Here is a 20,322-nt window from a genome sequence, read left to right on the forward strand (position 1 = left end):
TTGAAATTGATGAGATTTTCCGCTCGGAATATAACTGGATTGTGAGGAGCAATTCCTTGATAGCATTCAGATGCCTAGCAGAGTATTGGCTAAGTGGAGGCTAAATTCTATGTGAACTTTGATTAAGGCTATGGGTTCAGCTCTGCTGACTTCCAGTGTTCACTGCTGTAGGTGACTGTACCTCACCCTAGGGCAAACACCTACATCCGATGAAGAAATTGCACTGTAATCTTCACTGAGTTGATTATTTTTATCCATTTGCTGTAATCGGAACCTGTATGCCCAGTTCAGCTGTTGATACTTGCATCGGAGAAACCTGAATTTAGATGGGTTGAATCCTACCCTAAGTACCTAGGTTGATTTTGACAATCTCTAGACACTGGCAGACAGACCAAGGTGCCCCCTTTAAATTTATTGCAACAGAAGGTAGGGGCTTAAATGCCTTTTAGGTTATGGGCTTAAATGACTAAATATTTGTATAAACCCACAATGTAAATTTGTCACCTGCAGAGGGTGACTTAGATTGCCAAAGGCATGAATCTTTCATGAGTTGCTTCAAACCTTTCATGAGCTGCTTCTGTCTCTCTGCCTGTACATTATAGAATGGTAACAGTGACTGCCTAAAGCTGGGGGCATGAATCCTGGCTATAACACTTGATCTTTTGGGTTCATGTGTATGTCATCACAGCAGTGCCTACTGTGTACTTTAAACAACATTTGCATCACTAAACTCTGTCCTATAAAGATACTAACTAAGTAACATACATTGTTTTATGCAGTCATGAATGAAAAACCCCAAGAGATATTAACCAATGAAATGTGCTAAATTTAGTTTAAATGCTTCCTCGTTTCTAATATTTAATACATGTAGCTACTCATCCCTAATTCTCTCTTCTTTAATGTATAAACTGAAATACTATAACTGTATTAACTGTATAATTATTACTTCAGGCACTTTGAACAACATATTCTACAGAGAAGAGATTTTTAAATAAAACTAAATAATAGCAAACATATAATACAGAATAAAAGTTTGTTTTATTACCAATTTGGATTTGCCTAGCTCTTAAAGAAAAATATCCCTGTCACTGTAATAGTGGACTCTGTAAAGGGATTGCTAAAAATTAAAAGATTTCATTCTCCTCTACAGCCTTGTTGTAGCAAGGAGGTTTTCACAGTCTCCTGAGTTCTGTGGTGCTGATGGAAATATATTTGTAGTCTAAATATGCCAGGAAAGTGTTCCAGTAGAGATTATAGGGTAGCTGGTGCCACTGTGATTTGCTTAATTCAAAGTGGTGCTTGAAAGAGACATTTAATCTGCAGTGGACAGAAGCTGCAATGCTGATACTGAAAATGACATTTAGTAACAATTTCTGATGGCTTTTTCTGAAAGTGGCTTGGGAAAAGCATCTCACTGATACTAGAGGTGGAGTTAAGCTTCTGAATTTTACATATGAAGATGGTGGAGGGAGAGCTATATTTAGATGAAAGGGATTCACTTCTTCCTAATACCATGCAACCAGAAAATCTAAGGTTCTTCGTTTCAACCCTGACTCAAAATGGTTGATGTTAATTTTTTCATTACTTTCACTGACCTCTCTGGAGACCAGTAAAAAGGCTGCCTAAAGATCAAAAGTCCAGAATTAAATGGTATTTACATGTGTAACAGCCAGTCATTTCATGGAGTGATTCTGCTGATTTTAATTGAAAATTAAGATGCTAAATACTTTTAAGAATCTCAGCTAAAGTGATTTAGAAAAAACCCCAAACAATTATACAAAGTCCTGTGTTAGGTCTGCATGCTTCCTTTTTTTCTTAAATATTTGAGTCAATTGTCATACTATTCCCGCATTAAGACAAATATCTTTCACTCCTGTCACATCATCTCACTGTCTGTGCACTAAGAGCCAAGCTGGGAGTTTCTAGAAGTCAAAAAAGGTAAAGTTTTCACCAGCTTGAAATCCAACCAGAGGTGTTTAAGTACTGGCTTCAGATCCTATGTCTATTTCCACCTTCTGCACCTAATCCTGTTTGTCATGAAATCTAACTCATTAGCCACCTTGCAAAACATATCCCCTGGTCAACTTCCTCCACTCTGAAATTCCAATGGGCCATTAATGTAAATTTGATTGTGGATAGTGACAGAGTAGGAGGAATGGATTTATATAGAAGAGGCAGTTAAAAATTCATCAGTAGCTTTAGTGTAAAGAGATTTAATTGAATTCATACACAGGAAAGCAAACCTGAGGAACAGTTGTTAGTAATCCCCTTTGAAGATAAACATGAGATAGTAGGTATGGCATACAGTTTATTAAGATATCTAGATAACCACAGGGGAAAAATAATGTGAGCTGGAAACAAGTCAGAGCTTGAAGCTTTATAGAAGATTATGGTGGTGAGAAAATATTATGAGGAGGGTTTCAATATATCTCAATATTTCTGACTGCAACAGGAAGTGGTCCATTAAAAAAAAAGAAAGGTTAAAAAATTATTTCAGACAAGTATTTTCAAAAGCTTTTCATTATTTGAAAGCTCGCTCTTTGGAGGTTGAAGCCATTAACAGGGTCCACAGAATGCCTTGTTGAATAACCTGAAATTGAAAAGGTGAAAATCACAGGCTATTGACATTTCCCACAGGGGGGACACGGAATTTCTAGGGTAAAAAGTTACAAAAGAGAAAGAAAAAGGGGCTCAATGTCACTGTGACACACAGAGGATGTGTGTTTAGTTTGCTTTTCAATGAGGCTTGCTGATGGAAAGGAAAGATTGCTATATGCACAAAAAGGAAGAAGGGCAGGGGATAGGAATAAATTTGAGTGAGTTAGATTTTCAAGAACCAAAGCAATTTCTGTCCAGGCAAAAGAGACAGAAATGAAGATTGATAATGCAGCAATAGAAGCAGGAGCACAGTGCAGAGAGATAGTTATGGATGGTTAAAAGTTTCTGACTAGTTACAGATGTATGTTGCCTGGAAAGCCTATTTTAGGCCCTTAAGCACGTGCTTGATTTTAATGAGATTTATGCTCAGGCTAAATGGTAGGCATGGTTCAAGGACTTTGCTGAACCAGGATCAAAGAGAGAAAACTGTCATTTGATTTAAGTATGGTGATTTTTTTCATATTCCTTTGAACATATAAGAAGAAATTCCAAGTTTTTGTCAGGGGTAACAGTTTAGTAGGAAGATAAAAACCACAAACTACAACCTTCCTGGTATGGGTTTCTGCATTTGGGCAAGAGATCAGAATCAGCAGTGAGCTATTAAAGTTTGAAAATTAAGAAGTAGGAAAGCAAACACTGTCACAAATTGGATGAGAAGTCTGAAGAAAGGGAGTTGAAATGATGCTCGTAAAGGAGGTACAGAAGCAGTGTAAGAAGATATTTTTAATGCATAAGGAGATGAAAATTTAACATATTATAAACAGTCCAAACAAAAAGCTAAAAATAAAATCCAGCAAGGAGCCAGAGAAGAGATAGAGATTACATCTTGCCAACACTGGGGGGAAGAAAACAATTAGTTGTGGGCAATTGGGATGTGTATTGGACTGGTATGACAAGGTTTTGGTACCGGGCAGACTACAGGGGTGATTTGTATGAGAAGTTGCCAAAATTTTCCCCAATGACTGACAGAGCGAACTCCAGCTGGCTCCAAGATGGACCTGCAACTGGCCAGGGCCAAGAACATCAGTGATGATGATAGTGCCTCTAGGAAAATAGCTTTAAGAAGGAAGAAGAAACTGTTGTGACACAGCAGTCAGAGTGGAGTGAAACATCCTCTCTGGGATGTGAGGGAAATATCTCTGCAGACACAAAAGTCAGCAAAGAAGTAGTGGCAGGATGTGCTCTGGGAGCTGGAAGAGAGATTCCCCTGTGCTGCCGACGATGTGAGACAGGCCATGACCCTACAGCCCATGAGGACCACATGGGTGCAGAAATCCACCTGCAGCCATGGAGGACTCCATGCCAGAGCAGGTGGGTACCCAAAGGAGGCTGCAAGCCTGTGCTAAGCAGTTTTGCTGGCAGGACTTGTGAGCCTGTGGGAGACCCGCACGGGAGCAATGTGACCCTGAAGGACTGCGCCTTGTGAGAGGGGTCAGTGTTGGAGCATCTTGTGGAGAACTGCAGCCCTTAGGAAGAACTCACACTGGAGAAGTTCATGGAAGACTGTCTCCCATGGGAGGGACCCCATGCTGGAGCAGGGGAAGAGTGTGAAGAGTCCTCCCCCTGAAGAGGAAGGAGGGACAGAGACAGTGTGTGATGAACTAATCTCAACCCTCATTCTCCATCCTCCTGTGTGCTGTAGGGGGAAGGAAGCAGAGAATTAGAGTAAATCTGAGCCTGAGAAGAAGGAATTGGTGAGCATTTCAAGATTTAGTTTTTATTTCTCATTATCTTATTCTGATTTAATTACTAATTGTAGAGGCCCACAGTAATAAATTAAATTAATTTTTTCCCCAAGTCAAGTCTGTTTTGCCTCTGATAGTAATGGGGAACTGATCTCTCCTTATCTTGGCACATGATCCTTTTATTACATTTTCTCTCCTCTGTCCAGCTGAGAGGGAGGAGAGATGGAGGGCCTTTGATGGGCATGGCATCCAGCCAGGGTCAGCCCACCAAAGGTTGACACACTGCACAGTGTTAACAACATCCAGGGAAATGTTCATCTTGTGCTGTTGCTCACCAAACAGAACTTCAGCCAAGTCTTACTGTTTTCAGGTCTCTGCTCCTCATGCTCCCTCTCTTCCTTCTTCCTGCATCCCTCTCACTCCCCTAGTACTTTGCTACTTACAACTGTGCAAGAGTATTAATAATTCACACTCATGTTTTTCCACCCCTCTTACCACATTCTGCTATAGATAACTTGGCATGAAAAGGAAAACTGGAAGGCAAATAGGAGAGCAAAGACCAAGACATTTCAACTGTACTCTGTCCCACCGAGATAGATATATAGATAACTCTGTTGAAATGAGGCAACACTATATAACCAACATGAAACATCTCTGCCCAACCTTACCCCCCTTTGCTTTTTAGGTTGCAGGGTTCTTCTGGCAGTAGGGCATGTATTTCAGCATGTTTATGCAGCAGCCAGGACTGGAGGGATTTCCTATCATTATGATGACTTCAAGTGCTGCCAGAACAAGGGTAATATTTATAATACTGATAAACAAAACTGTATGTCAACATTTATTTTATTTGTCTAAATAAAAGAATGCAGAAAAGAAGCAAAGATGTTTTATTTCATCGATCCAACTAAAATAAAAGGAAATTTCCTACCTTCTAATATGCCAGATGCCTAAACAGACACAGTATTTAACATTGCCTTGCTGTTACTAGGCAAAACAGTGAGGCCAGCAGCTATCATACATTTTGAAATCCCAACCAATTAAGAGTAAACAAAATAATAGTTAGGAACAATATAAAACTGATGCTGCCTGAAGAATAAAAACCAAGTTTGACCTGGTTTTCCGTGCACATGATCAGATGCTATGTTCCTAAATTTAGTTGAGCTACAGGTATTTCTACCAGCGTTGTAATGCTAGGTTTATTTTACCAAGCTGCAGCTTACCCTGAGAGCTCAGCGGAGCTGCTTAGGGCAGTGTGACCATTGTTGCCCTCCCGTAGTCCATTTCGGACGGTTCTGCAGTTTTACTCTGGTAGCTATCAGCTTTACAACACAGTGACGGCAAAGGAAGCGAGAAGGGTCTCCCCAGGAGGGTTTCAGAAGACTTTTAATGGTCGCAGCATGGCCCACCGATCCCCAGAAGCAGAGAGACCTCCTGATCTGAGCGCAGGGGCTTTTTCTCAGGGGCTCAGAGGTGGTACATGGGCGGGGTTGGGGTGCAGAAACCAATAGGGAGAGCGCGAGGGAGGGGCCAGGACTAGGGGCACGGGAAAAGTGAGGGGGGGAAACAATGTGAAAGGCATTTAATAAATGAATCCGTGGGAAATACAACACCACATACCAGCTACGGTACTGTATTACTCTACTAAGAACAAAGACAGACAGTTTATTGCAAAACAACACTTAAACTGTAAACCAAAGTGAAATACCTATATAAAATATTGTATGTTTACCAGCATCTGTGCAGTAAATACAACATAGCCCTTATGAAAAATAAACACGAAATGTAATTACGCAGACTGTTTGTCAAGATATGTTTGTGTCTTGAGTTCTTGCAAATGCTAATATTGCTTATTCTGCAGAGGTGCCCAGGTCAGAAATGTCTTACAGGTCTTACATAAATGCACCGAGCTAGACCTTGCAGTGTTCCAATTATTGCTGGCACAAGTGGTAACGTTTTAAGGCTAATGAACCTTGTTCCAGTTTTCTCCGGAAGGTGGAGGAGGAGAGAGCTTGCAGTGAATCTCCCAGGCGATTTATGGAAGGAGAGTTTGCTGACCTGCCAGTGGCCAGCAGTCCTTATACACACTTAGAGCTATCAAGGTCAGTGAAGGTTCATCTCTTAGAGAGAACTGCTGGGGCAACTGTGCAAAGGGCTTTGCTGGGAAGCTTGATTAGAAGGCAAAATAGATGATCTTACTCTGATTCACTCTACAGGGCTTCCTCCACTTTAAATTTATTTCTGTAGACTATATTCTGAGTGTAGGCACAATAGGCAAGTAATTTAGATAATCGGAGTCATCTTGATTGGACCAGGTAAGGGCATTTGAAGTATTGATTGTAGCATCTGTGTGATACAATTAAAGCCAGTAGGCAGAATCCATCCATAAATCTTGGGTGAACTAGGACCATTCTTCTGCCCTTGCTTGAGGATACACACAGCTTCTTAATGCACCAAAAGTATCTTGCTATGGCATTTTGCTGTCAGTAGATAATTAGCTGCTACTGTTGTCCATGTCGACAAGAGCTTTCCTCTAAAGAAAATATTCTGCTACTGAAATTGAGATAACAAAAGCCCCTATCTAGTAATACCCACCTTTCCATGGGTCCACATAAGGTCACATTCTTGTGATGGAATATACATTTCATTACACTTGATGAGATATATGTATTACTTTCTGAGGCAGCAGTGGACAATATGTGATGGCATCTATTAATTTCCTTGCTTTTAAGTGTTTCTGCTTTGTTAGTAGGAAAATAGCCAACCAAATTGGGTTGTGAATGTGGGTTTTAAATATATTGCAAATGCATGATTTAATACACTCCCACTTGACACTGGAAGGCTGGAAAGACAAAAGATCTGTCTAGATTCTTTTCTGAGGCACAGCGCTTGCACAATGCAAATCCAGACAGAAAGCCAAGGGTTTCAGGGAAATTCTATGGAGAAAAAAAATATATGCATCTTTTCTTTAGAGACTTCAGTGTATAGTCTATACCAGAGGTGAGCTCACTTTGTTGGAACTGTGGAGCAGACTAGGCACTCCAGGGTGTAATGCATCCTTCTTACCCCACACAATGAGCTAGGCAGCGGGTTTGGACAAGAGTGAGTGAGGCTCAGCTGGGCCAAAGTGTGCATGTTTGCTGCGCCCAGCAGGAAGAAGCAATGCTTCCTACAGCCACTTAATTGTCTGCAACCTGTGTATGAAAAGTATGTTTCTCTCTGCTAAGAAGCTAAAAGAGTTCTACTGAGAACAAGTCTGCATTCAGGTTGCTTTCTGCTAGGCTCATAAACTTCTTGTGTTTTCATTCCATAAAACTACGAACGTATGGCTAGAATTTTAGTATGATTTATTATCATTTAGTTTTCTTTCTGTGTCCTGTCCCCAGTAAAGAGCACTGCATAAATACCCTGGCTTGGATCAAAAAAGATAGATTTCTGAAAGAGGAGAAATTAGAAGACTGAGGTAAGAAATAATTTTTGCTTTTGTGATCATCATATCATATTGTAAATGTGCACGGTAATTTGACAGGACTGTTGCTGCTCATTATGCATCTCCCTGAATTAACATCAGAGCTGTAGTAAGTACTGACTTAGGGTGCTTAGTTTCTTGTAGGGAAGCTAATCTTACACTGAAATATACATACTTATATACACACACACACACACACACACATATATGGAGAGCTCACATCTAAATGCTTTTGGGGATGTTGACATAGAAGACAGATGATGCAAAAGTGTTGTCTGCCTCTCTGCAATCTATGAGGAATTAAGGAAGAGTGGAAGGAAGGGACTTCTTTCACGGTTGTGCAGGAACTTTGTGTAGGCAGGCAAGGAAATTAAATCTGTATCTCCATCCCAGGGCCCAGAGTAAAGTGTGTGAAAGGAGGTGGCACATCTGATATACCCTCTGCATTTGAACCTGTTGCCCACATTTATAGTATCCTGCTCAACCCTCAGCTGAGGCTCCTCCTGTAAGCCCTGTGTTACATTTGTCATTTCTATGTGAATGTCCTCAGTCATCTTAGGTGGCACTACAGGTTTCTGGGCAAGCAACTGAATCAAGTTCAAAATGTTTAAGGACTAAGTCTAAAATTATTAAGTGGTGGAAAGGAGCCAGAGAATTGAATATTTGACTGGATTACTTGAAAAAAAATTGAAGAGTGTAGTAATCTAAGCAAAAAGCAACAAAACGGAATTGTCCCCAACTTACAGACTTAATACAGGGGTTTTTCTGTAGAGAAATCTGGAAGAGCGTTTTGTATAAAGTAGACAAATAGGCTTGGATAAATAGCATTTTTCAAATGGAGGGACAAATTGTGATAACCAATTTATGATGCCTAATCTTTAAAACCTTTTAGAATCCTTCAGAATCCTCTGAGGTACGTTTTCTGACAGCTTGAAGACATTTACTTTACCATTAGTTACTTTTCTAGAAGCTGCGTTCTGTATCTCTAAGTTGGATAGTCTTTCCATGATGCTGCTGCCTTTTGCTCAATTAGGAAATTCCTATGAAATCTTTTTGCATGCAGTTACTAAACTTGACAAAAGGAATCCAACTCTGATTACATTTTGACAGTATAATATTCTGAACCATCTTCCAAGAAAAATATTCCTTCTTAACTAGGATTATAGCAAGATAGATACTTTGTAATGCAAATGTGCATTTCTGTGCAGACATTATAATCCATGTTGGAGGTTTCCTTGAACTCTAAAGACACTGTATTTTGGATTCACAGAGATGTAGTTGAAAAACAAAATAAGCTCTGAGATAGAATTTTTGAGACTGTATAGAGAGAATTAAGTGGATACCAAAAGTCAGTGATGTCAATGTTCCTAGTATCATTTTGTTTTGCCTGAGGATCAATCCTCAAAGGTACTGGATTATTTTTTTTTTCTCCTGGATAAGTACAAAATTGAGTGTATGTGAAGTTCATTCCCTCCTCTGTATAAAAATCTCTTCCATCATAGAAAGTTTTATGAATCCTGTTTACAAAATCCAGTTAAAGAAGTAATCCTAATGCCTTCAGTATCCAGAATATCAGTTCTATGATGTGGTCATTGCACAGAATCTGCAGTACCTTTTGTTATGCAGCTGACCACATGTTAAATGATCACGCTGTTTTTCATCTGACCCCAAAGTATTGGTGGCTTGTTTTGGAGCAATGACTCACTTACGACGTATATAAGAGTTCTCTTCAACAGTTTATTTCCTTCATAGACTATTTTAAGGATGTCAGTATGTATTTTGTCTATATTTCCACAGGCTCTTCCCCTGGAGATCTATAGGACTCCATCTGTTCCAAACAGCTGCCCAGTACTTTTGTGAGTGTGAATGTGTGTGACTATGTATAAATAAAAATACAGTAGTAAGAAAGCCAGAGACTTTCTTGTGGCTGAGATATCACCTGCGTAGTTATAATGCAGTGTTTTACGTATTCCTTTGTCTGAAGAAGACCTATTGCCCTTTCTTTCTCAGTAGAGGCAGTATGCTGAATTTCAGCTATTTCTCTTTGCCTCCCTGTAAATATGCAAAGATTTTAATTATTTTTTTTAATTGTAGCCAGTACTTGATTCTATAAGAGGGATGGATAGAGGTTGTGACTGATATTACCATTGTTATAGGGAGATTGTAGAGAGATGTAATTGCTTTGCGTGTCTTGACAGCTCAGAGTTTTTCTGGATCTGTCAGCTCTGATCTTCAGGTGACTGAGTAAGCTGGTTTGCAGGGTGGTTTCCCTTTCTGAAGCATCCTGCTACAGTTATCCATGCCACAGCTAACTTCAGGTTAATCTGGTGTGACATGGACTGTACTGGTCTTTCCTGAACAGGAAGGCAGTTCAGAGTCTTTTAATGATGTCCAACACAGTGTTCTGCTTGTTCAGCTGATACAAGTAGATGACCCCTGTGTTTCGATTTCTTTAACACCTTCCTGTTCCTTTAGAGATGTCATTCAATGTAGAGATAGCTTTCCAAAAAGACCTAAACAAGCTGGCACTAACCTCCTTCACACACTACTCACAGAATAGATTTTGTTTGTCTTCAGTATTAGAGAGCATGTAACAAGAGATTATTAACACAGAGCTCTATAAGAAACTAATTATTTAATTTTGGAGAGACTACAACACAAATTATTATACAAAATGAAACCTGTTACATGGCAATATGATACAGCATGTTTTTTTCAAGTGTGTTTCACATTATTCTGTTGTAGCCGCTGAGCCAGTGATTGTGATGGCTGAGGGGCCAAGGAGCCCCGAAATAGCAGGGGCCTGCTGGTGGATTGATTCTGACGTTTAAGAACATCTCCTGACCTCGTGGTGAGAAAGGAAAAGCCTCTCCTGTCACGCTTTGTGGTGCTATGCAGACTTAGTCTGTTTGACTGACTTGTACTCCTACATGCCCCCAGACCTTCCCCACTGACTCTCTTCCCCTAGTCCTGCCTTTGTACTGCCCCTGTGCCCTCAGATCATTGGTTCTGATGCTCCCTCGGCTCCGGTACATAAACCCTGGATCCTGCATGGCTTGGTCTCTTTCGTCTGTGGTTCCCTTCGTGGCAGGATGCAATAAACCATCTTCTGTGGAATGCCATGTAGAAGAGCCCTCCTGACTCTTTGCTTCTGGTAACAAGTGAGCTATCCAGCTTGGGTGTGTGGGAGTAAGAGTCCATGCCAACAGGTGAAAGGAGCAAGCTTGCTGGAGCGCTGCACTGCACCCACTGGAACGATTCCTTGCCAGGGATGTTTCGGGGAAATGCAGCTACCCTTCATGAACCCACACACAGTGTGTTATTATTCAATGATTGTTTCTCTGTTGAACTTATTCAGAGTTCTGAAAGTGTTTTGACAATACCAAGTTGTTTGACAAACCTGTTTCAGAAAAAGTCTTTCAATAAAGAGATTTTTGGCTTAATTCTGAAATCAGTTTCAGATGATTTCCCCAAAATGAAACACATCTTCCTGAACTAGAAAACAGATCTCAAACCACAGATCCAAGTTAGTGAGCTTGTACAATCAGTTTGTCTTGTCAAGAATAATATGTATGGATAAAATAAGTCAGAACTAACATTTCATTTAGCATATTCATTTACTTCTCACAATTTATGGTATTTGTTTTCTTGTTGGCTTTCGTTTTGGTCCTGAAATTATGTTATACATGTTTCCAATATACAATGCTTTTCTTCTTATTTGAAGAAGCAGAAGACAATACATAAAATTTTTGCTGTTTTTTAAAAGAATATTAATACTTCTTGACAGTTACCTAGAATTCTACATAATTAACTATTCTACATAAGTAATTATTGAATCCTTATAACATCCCCACTAAGGAAAAAAATTGGATATTGCTATCCTAACTTCACAAATAAAAATGTGAGCTAAAAAGATTAAACTGCGTGTCCTGACATAAACATAGAAACATTTGATTTCAGGGACATGATTATTTCAGGATCAAACAGCTACATTCAAACCACTGTAATAGTTGTTTCTCCTGTATTGAACTACTGACACTTAAGAAAAGAGACTGGGTTTTTTCGCTGCATTGATGTACACTAGCTATTTCAATTAACCTTTTTCTTTTTTTTAACAGCAAAATCTGCAAAGAAAACTTCCAGTAAGCCAGAAGCTAAAATAGATGCAGATATGTTTTTCTACCTTCCGCCTCACTGCCTAAAGGATAAAACCAATCAGAAATTAAGTTTTCAGAGAGTAACTTACCCTCATTAGGCATACTTTCTTGAGATCTGTGCACTCATTTGTGATGAGACAAATGAACTCTAGCAATATTGCTGTTCAGGAGTAACCCAAGCAAGTGCTGACATGCACAATTCCATTGTTTTTCAGGACACTAATTGGAGATAGTGACTCAGCCACTTCCCTGGGCAGCCTATTCCAATGCTTGACAGCCCTTTCCATGAAAAACATTTTCATAATATCCAAAATAAACCTCCCCTGGTGCAACTTGTGGCCATTTCCTCTTGTCCTGTCACTTGTTACTTGAGAGAAGAGACCGACCCCCCATCTAGCTACAGCTGACTTTCAGGTGGTTGTAGAGAGCTATAAGGTCTACCCTGAGCCTCCTTTTCCCCAGGCTAAACAACAACAGCTCCCTCAGCCCCTCCTCATATGACTTGTGCTCCAGACCCTTCACCAGCTCTGTTGACCTTCTCTGGACATGCTCCAGCACCTCAGTGTCTTTCTTGTAGTGAGGGGCCCAAAACTGGGCACAGGATTTGAGGTGTGGCCTCACCAGTGCTGAGTACAGAGGGACAATCACTGCTCTCATCCTGCTGGCCACACTATTGCTGATACAGATCAGGATGCCATTGGCCTTCTTGGCCACCTGAGCACACACTGGATCATATACACCTCCTGCAGGTCAGCACCCTCAGGTCCTTTTCTGCTGGGCAGCTTTCCCAGCTGCCACCCCAAGTGTGTAGTGCTGAATGAGGTTATTGTGATCCAGATGCAGGACTCGTCATTTTGCCTTGTTGAACCTCATAGTGTTGGCCTGGGCCAATCTATAAAGGCTGTTCAGATTCCTCTGCAGACCTTTCCTAACCTCCATCAGATCAACACTCCCACCCAGACTGATATCACCAACAAACTGACCAGGGTTGCACTAGAGCCCACTGTCCAGATCATCAGTAAAGATATTAAACAGGACTGGCCCCAGTATACTGAGTCCTGGGGAACACCACTAGTGACTGGCAACCAGCAGGATATATCTCCATTCACCACCACTCTCTGGGCCTGTCCATCCAGCCATTTTTTTACCCAGTACACAATACACCTGTCCACACCATGGGAAATTATTTCCTTCTGGAGAATCCTGTAGGAAACAGTGTCACAGCCTGTACTGAAGTCCAGGTACACAACATTCACAGCCTTTCATAAATCTATTCAACAGGTCACCTTGTCATAGAAGGAGAACAAGTTGGTCAAGCAGGACCTGCCTTTCATACACCCATGCTGTCTGGGCCTGGTCCCCTCATTGTTCTGCATGTGATGTGTTATGGCACCAAGATGATCTGCTCCATGACCTTCCCTGGCACTGAGGTCAGGCTGACGGGCTCATAGTTCACCAGATCCTCCTTCCAACCCTTTTTGTAGATGAGTGTCACATTTGTGAACCTCCAGTCCACTGGGACCTCCTTGGTTAACCAGGACCCCTGGTAACAGAAGAAAAGTGGCTCACTTCTGCCAGCTCCTTCAGTACCCAGGGATGGGCCCCAAAGACTTGTGTCTGTTTAAATGGCCTAGCAGATCACTTATGATTCCCCCTTGGATTGTGGGGGCTTTATTCTGCTCCCCTTCCCTGTCTTCCACCTCAGAGGGCTGGATACTCCCAACACAAATGATCTTGCTATTAAAGACTAAGGGAAAGAAGGCATTAAGTACCTCAGCGTTTTCCTCATCCTTTGTCACCATGTTTCTCCACATATTTGGTAAAGGATGGAGGTTGATCTTAGCCCACTTTTTCTATTAATGTATTTATAGATTCTTTTTTAATTGTCTTTTACAACAGTAGCAAGAACAGCTATAGAGAGAACACAAAAACCAGAACAATGAAAAAGGAAGATCTGGGGATTTAGCAAGCTTGGGTGCAACCCAAGACTCTTCTTCTATTTCTAGAACTCATGTAGAATGCCCAGACCTGTGGCAAGCATGTGACCTCTAGCAGTCCCTGAGAAGAGTAGTGGTCTCCTAGAGGTTCCCTGTCGTAAACTACTCTGTCAAAGTGCCTCATATGGAGCTTGACATGAATGTTAAATGTCAATATTTAGGCACCTGACTTTATGCATCTATTTCTGAGTGTTATGGTTTAACCCCAGCTGGCAACTGAGCCCCACGCAGCTGCTCATTCCCTCCTGCACCAGCAGGATCAGGGAGAGAATTGGAAGAGTATACGCTGGAAAACTTGTGAGTTGAGTTAAAGACAGTTTAATATGAAAAGCAAAGGTCCTGCACATGTAAGAAAATTAAAACAAGGTACAAATTCATTGCTTCCCATGGGCAGGCAGATGTTCAGCCATCTCCAGGAGAGCCCCATCACGTGGAATAGTTACTTGGGATGACAAATATCATCACTCCAAACATCCCCTGCCTTCTTCCTTCTTCCTTCTTCCTTCTTCCTTCTTCCTTCTTCCTTCTTCCTTCTTCCTTCTTCCTTCTTCCTTCTTCCTTCTTCCTTCTTCCTTCTTCCTTCTTCCTTCCTCCTTCCTCCTTCCTCCTTCTTCCCTCTTCCCTCTTCCCTCTTCCCTCTTCCCTCTTCCCTCTTCCCTCTTCCCTCTTCCCTCTTCCCTCTTCCTTACTTTATACACCGAGCATGATGTTATATGGTCTGGAACATCCCTTTGGTCAGTTGGGGTCACCTGGCTGTGTTGTCTCCCAGCCTCCAAGTTTCCATGCCAGTGTGGCAGTTCAAAAAGGTGAAAAGGCCTTGTCTGTGTGTAAGCCCTTATCAGCAATAACAAAAACTTCTCAATATTATCAAATATTGTGTTCAGCACAAGTCCAAAACACAGCCCCATACCAGCCAATGTGAAGATAATTAACTTTACCTCAGCCAAAACCACCACACAGGGAAAACTGGTTCATATTCTGAGACCCTCATTAAAGGAGTAGATATGCCCATGGAGACAGAGTGGAGACTAGAGTGATTAATCTCACCCTGAACTGAAATCAAGCACATAAATATGGATAATTGGTGTTATTTCAGATATCCTAAGATATATTGCACGTGGCTGCCTATGTGATGAGCAAATTTAATTTTGGATGCCTTAACCTGAACCCTATTTCTTCAGGATGACTGGACACATAAGCATATATGAATCAATTCATATTTTGTTGACAGAGTTCGCCATTATCAAGTACTTCTCCTGGTTAGAGTTACATTAAAAAAGAGGAAATAATAAATGCTGAGGAAAATAAAAATGTAAACATAGATTCATTATTGAAGAAACCCAGCAGCAGCAAAACATTTGATTAAAAATAGGTATGTACAATTAAGGCTCTTCAAACAGTCCTGAATATTCTTTTCCATAAAAATTTCTTAAGGATTATGGAGACGAATATTTCTTTTTAAAGCTTTTTCAAGCTTTATCATTATAGCATGGTAAGCCTGATCTATTCGTGACAGCAGCTATGGTGTGTTTGACTCAGGAAAGTTTAATGCATTTGCGTTTGGTGTTGCTTTCATCAGAGGAGGTGGAAAATTCAGAACTCTGAAAATGTTAATGTGTCTTCATACTTTTCAACCTCATCACTACCGCTTAATGAACTCAGGTGTTTTTATAGACTTGCAGAATTCTCAATATTTAATTTAAGATGGGCAAATATGTGCCACTGTTATGCAGGATCCTTTGTGATTTCTTTCATTGAAATCCTCCATGATTTCATTGCAGATTTTCATGACAGAATCTGAAAAGACAATAACATTACTTATTGCATTAGGTTAGGCATATATTGTAGAGGCTGTCTGAGAACTCAAATCTGAAGACTAATCATATATTCCTTTAAATACTGTTAACTTTAATAATGTGAATTTTTCATTTTATAAGGAATATTTGTTCTTGGTCACAAACTTTCCTAGTTATATGTCATACAGATTTCATTTGTTACACTATAATGTGACAGTTATTCTAATAAATACATTGGCAATGCAATATGTTGGGGGTTTTGTTGTTGTTTTTTTTGGTTGGTTGGTTTTTTATGGAATCATGATCAGATATCACTGTTTTACATCAATAGGATTTGCAGAAGCTTATATATAGTGACTTAATTTTGCAGCACATCTTCTGGTTTATTTATTTCATTAATTTTAAAGGGACATATATCCAGGAGTGTCATTAGGATGAATACTTAGTAAACCCATTGTAAAATTTATCTACTTTTTTTTAAACTGGAAAATCATATCTAATTTGAATTTATAAAATTAGAAAATACATTAGATGTCCTCTTGAACCTGATAACATTCTGTCTACCTCCATATCTTTTTACAAAGTTAACAGGATTTGGTCAGCAATTGTGAAAAGTATTAACCCATTTTCAAAGTTGTTCCTGCCAGTAAATCTTTCAAGCCTCCTACTATGAATTTCATTCACCTCAGATGAGGACAAGAACCAGGACAGATCCATCCTAACTTTGTGAGCTGATATATTGGCCTCATAGTAGCTGACCCATGGTTTACTGGTTTGCTTATGTACCAAGTAAGAGGTAAAAGATTTTATGAAAACAAAATAACTTTCATCAGAAGATTTCATGTTATTCTGATCTGTGAGGCAAACTCTGATCCAGGCCTGGATCCTGAGTTCAGTGCATTTAATGTTAGACATGCAGCTAAAATGCTTACATTTGTAGCTACTTGCCTTAGGCAACCTTTATTTACAATGGAGATAGGCACTTCCAAGGAGTGATTCAGATCTTAGGTGGTGAGATAATGGGAGCACAACATTAAAGTACTGTATCACTAACCCCTTAAGATAATCAATTTCATGTATTAATTTACAATTAAAATCTCTGCTTTGAAGCTGTTATCTCTAGTTATCGCCCAAGTATTCATATACCAGGGAATTTAGCTGAAAAATTATTTACGAATAATCAACAATGCAGGATATCCAGGCACAATAATAAGGAAATGCAAATAAATCCCAAAATAGGCAGCAAACAAAATAAACATTAAAATATCAAGAAAATAAAAAGCCAGCTCAAGAAGCATAATGCCACATGAGCTGCAATTGAAGATGAGGATTCACAAGGAAGGAATACATGATCTGTCCATAGCTACACCCTTATGGGAATGCATAATCATCTGCCCAATTCTGGGCAGTAGCTGTAAAAGGTAATACTTTGGAGAGGCTGCAGAGAACAATGTACTGAGAGAGAAGTTGGTCTACTTTCTGTGCTAGTTTTGTTGTTTGGTTGTTTTTTTTCTGACTACCAGATACTGTGCCAAGTGTTAACTAGAACATCTCCCTTTGTTCATGTTCTTTGATTTACAGTTAGTTATTTATTCACACACACATTTAGTAACATAAATTATTTGCTATCAAAGACATAGAGTGCTTGCTTAATTTATATGTGTGCTAGCTTTTACAGGTTTATAGAAAGAAGGGGAAATAATATTTCAGAAATAGATGGTTAGTGATAACTTTTGGTTTAATTAAGGCTAGAGTGCCAACAGAAAATGTCATCTCCTTGGAGATCTTTTCAGAAAAAAAAAAAAAAAGTTTTGCTTGCTCTATGCTTTTTGGTATCTTGTTATTATTGATCTCATTCACTGTCTGGTAACTATGAGCAAACTAATGACCAAGTGGCACAGTGAGCTCAAAGAGGGATGAGTTCATTTGTTCTGCAAAAGGCTGACTGAGGAGTAGGGATCCCACACAAAAGAAAAGCTCTGCATCTTTACTGGAGGTGTCTCAAGCTTCTGTCTCCACGTCTTTGCTAGAGTAGAAGCTTGCAGCATTACAGACAGACCAGATGTATACCTTTATGGTAAGTTAGCCGTGGTGGGACACTGCCTACCAGACTGATTGCCTACCAGTCTTTCCAAGATATTCTAGTAATTCTAACAATCAGGATGCCTCTGAAACACTCAGGGATCGCACCAGTGTCTTGTATGCTTGTGCAACACAAATGCTTAAGACTAAACATATTATTTCCCTTAAATTAATAATTTGCCATTGTGTACAAGTAGTAATGAATTCTTCTATTTATTGGGAAAGGTAATTTTCCACCTTTTTTGAAATCAAGTTTGGTTTGCCATTGGTGGTGCAAAAGAAGTAGAAAGGAAGAACAGAAAAAAATGCACTGGCACAGAAGAGTCCTTTATACAAACAGAATTATTCAGGAAGAAACACATTTGTCCTATAATGAACAAATAATGAATAACAGCAAAGGTGGACTTCATTTATTATTTGACTATTCCTCCTCTGCTTCTTCTCTGATCCCATCATTCTTCTACTGGGCCTTTGGTCCAAGCTTCTCCTGCTCCAACTCAAAATTGCTTGAATCTCCATCTATGTATGAACTCTGTTCTTTTGCTCAGAAATAACTACATCAAATTAAGTTTAGCCAGAGTGAAGCCTTAAGCAATACGATATATAAATTATGAACAGCATAAAAGGGCCATTTTAAGTGCAGAAGAACAGGACAGATTGGTGGAGAGACTCCCTGCCACTGCAGTGCTCAGTCAGAGTAACACGTTTCCAGTTCTGAGATTCCTGACATGTTTAGGCTTTAGCTTAACTAAAGCAGTATTTAGCTTGTCACAGATGTTAAATGTGTCTATGCTCAAGTAAGAATGAATGTGTAGACAGAAAACAGTTTAAAGCTGTATACCACTGTCTTTACTCACTTTGCAAATCTGAATATCAAATAATTGTCACCTACAACTTGTCTTTCCACCTTTTAAAACTAATTTCCATGTATTTAAGATTATGTGATAACTTTAGAGCATAAGGTCACTGTTTTGAACAGAGCTCAGTGCTTTCAACATTTATAAACTACAGGCTAGACCTAATAGTTCCTCAAGGAAACACTCAGGATCTTGAATAATTTGGAAAAAGATCTATCTGTGTTGTTGTATAAATGTATTTTGACTTCTAGAATTAGCAGAATTAAAATATTTGACCAAATCGCAAAATACTTGGTGCAAAAAAGGTCAGAAAGAAAGGAGGCACAAATGTCAGAAGTTTGAGAGACTTTGCAATGGTGGTATGCTGCAGTTGCAGTTGAAAGAAAAACACTTTTTCTACTAACAATGATTTTTATTCTGATACAAACTCACTTTCATTATCCCTAGAACTTAAGGTTTGTGATAATAGAGAAATGTTTAGGGAATCTCACCTGATTAAAATAAGTACTATTTGAAAATAATTTGTTTAACTATAACCAAAATCATATTAAGCCTCTTCAAAAAATATTTTGCGTAAAGCAATTAACATCACACAAATAGTAAAACAGCCTACTGACATCTACTTGTGAATGTTGGAGAAGAGCTTCCTTATTTGGCATTACACTGGCTTATTTTGTTGTGCAGACTTCTGTCATTTTGTTTTTCTTTGTGGGCACCGTTACTTTTTATCCTGAAAATTTAGGTAGAAATCAATATGCATACACTCTTGTCTCCTGCTTATTAGTCTATAGAAGTTGTACAAGATTAGTAAGCTTCGAGCTTAGTATGGTAACAGAGAAGTGAGTGCTACTCCTTTCTTTCATCAGTAGGAAAAAAGCAGTAGACATGGTCCCAGGAAGAACATTAAGTGTGTCTAAATAAATGGTTATAATTGCAGATCTTTCCACAAAAGACTGAAAGGTTGTTTGGCTAAGAATAAAACACCTCTATTCACAATTTGCTGAGAAGTAGAATCTATTAAGTTAATTTACATTAAAAAAAGCAAATTCATGTGATGATAGTATTTAATAGACCTTGTTTTAGTTAATTTGCAAATATTCACCTAAAGAGGTGTGCAAATATTACTGGATTTTTAAATGAGCCTGACTCGGACACACACATATATCTAGATTTGAGCACTCAATACCAGGAGCATCCAGACATCCTAAAATAAATGTCATTGGAAAGGCACAGGAGAAAAATTCCAGAAGTCATATATTACATCCAAAGTAGGAGAATAGATCTCTCATTTACCTGTGAAGGAAAATGCTAGGCACCTAGTTCTGTCCACCACCCAAGCCTCACACATACCTACTTTTGAGGAACTATGCATAGCTTTTGACCTTAAGGAAAAAACAGACAAAAATCTAAAACTTGTGGCAGCATCTTGCTTTCATCCTTTTCAAACACACCCTTGAGTGGTCATTTTCACCCAGAATTAGCACAACCTGCTCTGACATTTTCTAAGAAAAAATAGTACAGAAAGTCCTGGGAGCAGAGCCCAGAAGACTAGGACATTACTCTAATCGTTATACTGGATTTAGGTTGTTTATTGCTAGTTCTCTTTGGTCCCATGAACTTTACT

Source organism: Aphelocoma coerulescens, chromosome 1A (genome assembly GCF_041296385.1).
Source record: "Aphelocoma coerulescens isolate FSJ_1873_10779 chromosome 1A, UR_Acoe_1.0, whole genome shotgun sequence".
Classification (NCBI taxonomy): domain Eukaryota; kingdom Metazoa; phylum Chordata; class Aves; order Passeriformes; family Corvidae; genus Aphelocoma; species Aphelocoma coerulescens.